Here is a 7,645-nt window from a genome sequence, read left to right as displayed (position 1 = left end):
TTTATATAGAGCCGCTTGTTTAGGACGGAGATATATCTAACATGTCTATTTTTATGACTTTTTTAATTAACAAAATCGGTAGATGAGGGGAAAGGGGCACTTTTTGACTGTAAAAAATTTTTTTTATTTATTTATTTTTACTTTTTTTTTGTCCCAATACAGGGACTTCAACATTTTAGGGTCTAATCACTGTTTCAATGCTGTATTTCAATGTTTCATGCTGTATTGTACAACATTGTGCCAGTGTGCCTGTGAGACCCAGCTTAGGGGCTGGGTCTCTCAGGCTTACATGCATAGCAGACCCCAAGGACTTTGCGAGGCCTGGGGTTGCCATGGCAGCCATCGGCCCCCTGTCACCTTAAAGCAGAGAGCCGATGGAGAGGCAGAGGGAGCCCCCTCTGCGATCCTACTACAGGGAGTGCAGAATTATTAGGCAAGTTATATTTTTGAGGATTAATTTTATTATTGAACAACAACCATGTTCTCAATGAACCCAAAAAACTCATTAATATCAAAGCTGAATATTTTTGGAAGTAGTTTTTAGTTTGTTTTTAGTTTTAGCTATTTTAGGGGGATATCTGTGTGTGCAGGTGACTATTACTGTACATAATTATTAGGCAACTTAACAAAAAACAAATATATACCCATTTCAATTATTAATTTTTACCAGTGAAACCAATATAACATCTCAACATTCACAAATATACATTTCTGACATTCAAAAACAAAACAAAAACAAATCAGTGACCAATATAGCCACCTTTCTTTGCAAGGACACTCAAAAGCCTGCCATCCATGGATTCTGTCAGTGTTTTGATCTGTTCACCATCAACATTGCGTGCAGCAGCAACCACAGCCTCCCAGACACTGTTCAGAGAGGTGTACTGTTTTCCCTCCTTGTAAATCTCACATTTGATGATGGACCACAGGTTCTCAATGGGGTTCAGATCAGGTGAACAAGGAGGCCATGTCATTAGATTTTCTTCTTTTATACCCTTTCTTGCCAGCCACGTTGTGGAGTACTTGGACGCGTGTGATGGAGCATTGTCCTGCATGAAAATCATGTTTTTCTTACCTTGCAGACTTCTTCCTGTACCACTGCTTGAAGAAGGTGTCTTCCAGAAACTTGCAGTAGGACTGGGAGTTGAGCTTGACTCCATCCTCAACCCAAAAAGGCCCCACAAGCTCATCTTTGATGATACCAGCCCAAACCAGTACTCCACCTCCACCTTGCTGGCGTCTGAGTCGGACTGGAGCTCTCTGCCCTTTACCAATCCAGCCATCTGGCCCATCAAGACTCACTCTCATTTCATCAGTCCATAAAACCTTAGAAAAATCAGTCTTGAGATATTTCTTGGCCCAGTCTTGACGTTTCAGCTTGTGTGTCTTGTTCAGTGGTGGTCGTCTTTCAGCCTTTCTTACCTTGGCCACGTCTCTGAGTATTGCACACCTTGTGCTTTTGGGCACTCTAGTGATGTTGCAGCTCTGAAATATGGCCAAACTGGTGGCAAGTGGCATCTTGGCAGCTGCACGCTTGACTTTTCTCAGTTCATGGGCAGTTATTTTGCGCATTGGTTTTTCCACACGCTTCTTGCGACCCTGTTGACTATTTTGAATGAAACGCTTGATTGTTCGATGATCACGCTTCAGAAGCTTTGCAATTTTAAGAGTGCTGCATCCCTCTGCAAGATATCTCACTATTTTTGACTTTTCTGAGCCTGTCAAGTCCTTCTTTTGACCCATTTTGCCAAAGGAAAGGAAGTTGCCTAATAATTATGCACACCTGATATAGGGTGTTGATGTCATTAGACCACACCCCTTCTCATTACAGAGATGCACATCACCTAATATGCCTAATTGGTAGTAGGCTTTCGAGCCTATACAGCTTGGAGTAAGACAACATGCATAAAGAGGATGATGTGGTCAAAATACTCATTTGCCTAATAATTCTGCACGTAGTGTATATGGAGCGGTCAGTGTTGATCTTGGCATATAAGGGGTTAACCCATCTAAACCGTTGGTCTTAATAAATGTGCCCTAAAAAATATATTGCATAGCAGTTTTTTTTAGGATATTGTTGCATTGGAGTACAGTTGACTCTCCAGCGACCAGTGCAAAGGGGCATGTTTGTGAGTAAGTGGCCGTATGGGGGTAGTAGTTGTGGTACTCATGATCCTGACGCTCCAGTGTGCTGTGATGTGGAAGGGAGCACCCTTCTTCCCTTCAGGGCAAACTCTGGTTCTGGAGTTCTACCTCCTGACACCTGAGTTGCCCTGGATGGTTGTAGTTTTCAAGTATAAGGCAGGGTCCTGCTGTAGACGTCGGTGCAGTGTAACAGCACAGTAAATGATTCTTTACTGAAGATTCCACTTCCAGGGCATTAATCACAGGTTCAGCATGAATGGACTGGCAGATTTTCACAAAAGCAATTTCCCCAAATTTTACAAGTTACACAGCTTTGATTTGGGTTAACAGACACAGTTGTCTTTTTGGAGCGCATTACCTGACACTGCACTTCTCTAGCTGACTTTTTAACTAAGCATCCAGGCATGGGGTTGCAACACTTTGATTTCTTTTTGTATGCAATGCAACCACAGGGCAGACCCCAACGTCACACTATACTCTGCACCTTTTTTACATGTTGCCATATTCACAAAGTATACATCCACAGTGTCTTCAGTGGGATATAGATGTTTTTTATGTAGATGACCAATCTGCACTTCAGTTGTGCCCAGACACCAGATGAAAACTCCTGAAAATGTGGCTATGGAGGCTGGTGGACCTTGTCAGACCTCAATGGACTTCTACACTGCACCTCCTCTTCACATCTGACCTGCTTCTCAAGTATATCTTTAGTCTTTCATTTTGTCTTTCTCTTATCTTAATCCAGAGCATGGCTTAGCTAGTTCTTAGCTCCTCACACTTCAGTGTCTAGGCACAGACTGGCCCTACACTAGGCTGACTCAATAGCTCCACCTAGTGGCTGGTGGATACGGACTGTTATCTCACATCTTCTCACTATACAAAGTAAATCTCTGTTTTCTTTTTTAGCAGCCTAAATGTAGGAAATGTGCAGCAAACCCCTGTCACGACCCTTGGTCATGGTCGTGACTCTTTGGGAGCCGCATGCGGTTGCCCGCGGCCTGGTGTTGTCAACCGCAGCTGGGGGCACTTAGTTGTTTGCCTCAGGTGCGGTTGCCGCGGACAATAGGCATGTGTGCGGTTGCCCTTGGCAACGTGGGATATTGTGCACTTCCTTGTTTGTTTGTTGTGCACGAGGTGATGTTTAGTGTGCACCTGGACTCCTCCCTCCACCTGCGGTTGTCCGCGGCAACGTCTGGTGATGTTTGCATGCTGTGGAAGTGTCTCGGCCTGTTGGCTGTTCTGGAGGACACGGTTGCCACGCATGCCGTTGCCGTCGGAGACAGGTGAGTGAGGTTGTGTGCTTTCCCCTTTATGTGAGTTTCCCTTCTGTGGTGCTTGAAGGGTTAATTTCCTTCCCAGTGTGTGTGTGATGTCACTGGGTGTGTTCTGACCATTGGGTGTGGCCTCTTGGCCTATAAAGCCTCAGTCCCTGGCTGGGTTCAGTAGGTTGCTCTCAGCCATGCTGGCTGGAGCAGCCTCCTGTCTCCTCCATCTGCCTGGTGGGGACCATCCTTCTGGTCATAAACCTTTGTCAGTAAATTCTATGTTTCACGGTGTTATTTAGGTGTGTATGGGATTGTGTTATTGCAGTCTATGGTCCAGGGTTCCTGTGTGATGTCTGGTGTGTGCTGTGTCCGTTGTTGTCTTGTACTTACAGCACCTGCACATGGGTTCCTGGTTGTGTTGTCTGTGGCAGGTGAGTGATGAGTTGTTTCCATTTGCCTGCCACTGCCATAGCTGTTTTTGTATCCCCCTGTGTTGCTTGGCCGTTGAGACTCCTGCTCCTCCGTGTCTAGGAGGAGCAGGTCGTCTTACTCTGTCCCCTAGTTCAGGGCCGACTTGAGGGCTTGTAGGGACTCTTAGGTTCCGGCGTATGAGCCCTCCTACCACCAAGGTCGGCTCATACAGACAGGAGACAGGGTCAGCGTTAGGGACGCTATAGGAGGTGACCTGCTCCCTAACTCTGTGGTCCCGGCCAAGTGGTAACCCTACCTTCTCCTGGCACTGCACGGCTGGGGGTTTTCCCCACCGCCAGCCGTGACAACCCCCTTTTTGTAGTGGAGCACTGCTTTAGCTGTGGGATGCTACAACTACCCTTTTAGTTATAGTTGGGGCTAAGATCTTCTGGATGCCAAAAGGATTTGGGATATGTCTGGCTAATGAAAGTCAAGGGTTATGGTATGAGGGCAGGATCAGTTCTCACTGTTATTTTGTAGGATTGGGGTCGTTGATTCTATTATGACCAGGGGCAGCACCTGCATGGCGTTTGTATGTTCTTCCCATGTCTTTAAGGCTACGTTTCAAACTATCGTTTTTGCTGGTTCCAGCGGGTCTCTGCAAAAACGCTTCTGTTACTGATAATACAACCATCTTCATCCGTTTTGAATGGATCCGATTGTATTATCTTTAACATAGCCAAGACGGATCCGTCATGAACAGCATTGAAAGTCAATGGGGGATGGATCTGTTTTCGATTGTGCCAGATTGTGTCTGAGTTAAACGGATCCGTCCCCATTGACTTGAATTGTGGGTCATGATCGATCCATCTTGCTCCGCATCCCATGACGCGAAGTAAACCACAGCTTGCTGCGGTTTGCCCTCCGGTATGGGAACGCAAACAAATGGAGTGGAATGCTTTTTGGAGCATCCCGTTCTGTTCAGTTACGTTTTGACAGATATGACAGATCTCAATACCGGAAAATTGAAACGCTAGTGTGAAAGTAGCCTAATGCTCCAAAAATATACTCATTAATATACTCATAAAATATCTCAGGCTAATGAAAGTGAAGGGTTATGATATGAAGGCAGGATCAGAACTCACTGTTATTTTGCAGGACTGGGGTCTTGGGTTCTATTATGACCACGGTCAACACCTGCATGGAGTTTGTATATTCTTCCCATGTCTTTAAGAGTTTCTGCCCACACTCCAAAAATATACTCATAGGTGGTAGTTACTGAAATCATACCTTTTTTGTTTCATTACACCCATCTAACCACAGAATCTGATACTGGAGGTATGTTTTAGACTTTCGTCCCATACAGACTTTTTTTATTCTTCAAACTTTTCTAAGCCACCGCATTCCCCAGAATCACAAAAGGACAATGGGAGATTCTCAGACAGAGTCTACAGGATTAGTTCACAATCACATCACAATATGAACTTGAATCAATCATACAATACGAGCCCAGCAAGGAACACAAACACTCTCAGGTTATTTATAACCCAGCGCCATGTCCGATATTCAGCTAGTGACTTGGCCCCCAGCCAGATAGGGATGATTATAAGCTCAGGGAGACTCTAACGCTGCCCCTTTAAGAATGAACTACTCACCTTTCGTTTCACTTTTTTTTTCGTGACATTTTCTCGTGACTTTGTTCATTATGTTTTTGAAACTTTTCACAAGGATCGGTAATACACGTGGCGTATCGGTCTGCTATACACTCCCCCTCGAAACATAGTAATTACATGAACAGGCGAGCTCATGTTATTCAGTAGGAGAAGGGCGCATTCTGTACTCTGACATGGGATTAAAACATTTTCAGAAAACTACACAATGCAGAAACTCAATTTGTCTTTCAAAAACATTATTTTATTGTACGGTAAAGGTAAAAACGACACTAGTCATGAAGAATTTCGGTTAACAAACAGAAATAACATAAAATATTTTAATTCCATTTAATTCATAGAACTGGAAAGTAATTCATTTTCTTTCAATCACGTGTCAATGATGCGCAATTATTTCACTTATTATTTCTATAATTTTTATTTAAGCGGTTTTCCTGGAAAACACATTGTTGGCCGATCTTTAAGTCTGTCCCATGGGTTCCCTGTCTATCAGCAAAAAGAAGGGGACTGTCATGGCTATTGATGAGCGAAGTTTAGAAAACGTCTATTTGGCTACTTTGCCGAATTTTACAAAGAAGCGCATTTCTTTGTAATTAGCGGGCACAATGACGGGGCATGGTGATTGCACTGCCCACCCCCCTATCATTGAAACCCCCCAGATGCCACGTTCATGGCTGATCGCGGCATCTGAGTTAAAAAATGAGGGCTTTCAGGGGTTAAAAAAATATATATAATACTCACTTTATCCATTTGAGCGCAAAGAGCACGTAACGGTCATCTTGATCGAAGATCCCACGAGAAATCTTGTGCGGTGCGTGATGACATCATCATGCTAGCCGGCATGGTGAGATCATAAGTCACTGCTCATGAGATTATGCGCGGGATCTTCAATCAAGATGGCCGCAGCCTCTTCGAAACGGAAAATGAATAAAGTGAGTTTGTATTTTTTTCCTCTGTACAGGGAAAATTGATTGTAAAGGCCATACCACAAAGCACGAGGAAATTCAGCTTCGCAGTGAATCGAATTTTCCCTGAAATTCAGATCGAAGTCTACTTCAGAGACTTCAATTCGCTCAACCCAAGTCATGGCCTTTACAATGCTCATCTATTCACAGTGGCGGCACATATGGTCGTGCCTGGTACTGTGGCTCAGCCTATCTTAAAGATACAACTATAGCTAGAACTTGGCATTGCCCATAGGGATTCAAGGATTGTATATAGCGCATACCAATTCATTTGAACCTCTTTTTTGGCCTAATGTGTACCTCTATCATCCCAGTGGTAGTATACTCTTAGGCATCATGTCCAGTTGGCCAACAGTCCTGATATTGTAGGCACAATCCTGCTAACTGGATCACAGAAGGAGAAGAGTTTATAGAAATCCTGTACAAAAGTGGGTATTTTGGAAGCAGTCCCAGGGGCAGGGCTTAAAGTGCATCTGTCAGCAGTTTTGTACCTATGACACTGGCTAACCTGTTGCATGTGCACTTGGCAGCTGAAGACATCTGTGTTGGCCCCATGTTCATATGTGCCTGCATTGCTGTTTTAAAATATGGATATGAGCCCCTAGGAGCAACAAGGGTGCTGCCATTACACCTAGAGTCTCTGCATCCTGCAAATGCCACACCCTCTGTACTTTGATTGACAGGGCCAGGCGTGATCGGATTGTGATCAGATGCTAATTTGCATATATTAAAACTTCATTTTTCTCAGCAATGCGGACACATATGAACATAGGACCAACATAGATGTCTTCAGCTGACAAGCGCACATGTAACTGCTCAGCCAGTGTCATAGGTACAAATCTGCTGACAGATGCCCTTTAACCCCTTTAGGACACAGCCATATTTCACCTTAAGGACCAGGCCATTTTTTGCAAATCTGACCAGTGTCACTTTAAGTGGTGATAACTTTAAAACACTTTGACTTATCCAGGCCATTCTGAGATTGATTTTTCGTCACATATTGTACTTCATGACACTGGTAAAATGAAGTAAAAAAAAAAACATTTTTATTTATAAAAAATACCAAATTTACCAAAAATTTGTAAAAAAGTTTCAATTTCTCTACTTCTATAATACATAGTAATACCTACAAAAATAGTTATTACTTTACATTCCCCATATGTCTACTTCATGTTTGGATCAATTTGGG

This window comes from Bufo gargarizans, chromosome 7 (assembly GCF_014858855.1).
Source record: "Bufo gargarizans isolate SCDJY-AF-19 chromosome 7, ASM1485885v1, whole genome shotgun sequence".
NCBI lineage: Eukaryota > Metazoa > Chordata > Amphibia > Anura > Bufonidae > Bufo > Bufo gargarizans.
The sequence above is the reverse complement of the archived record's forward strand: the minus strand, read 5'-3'. Positions refer to the sequence as shown.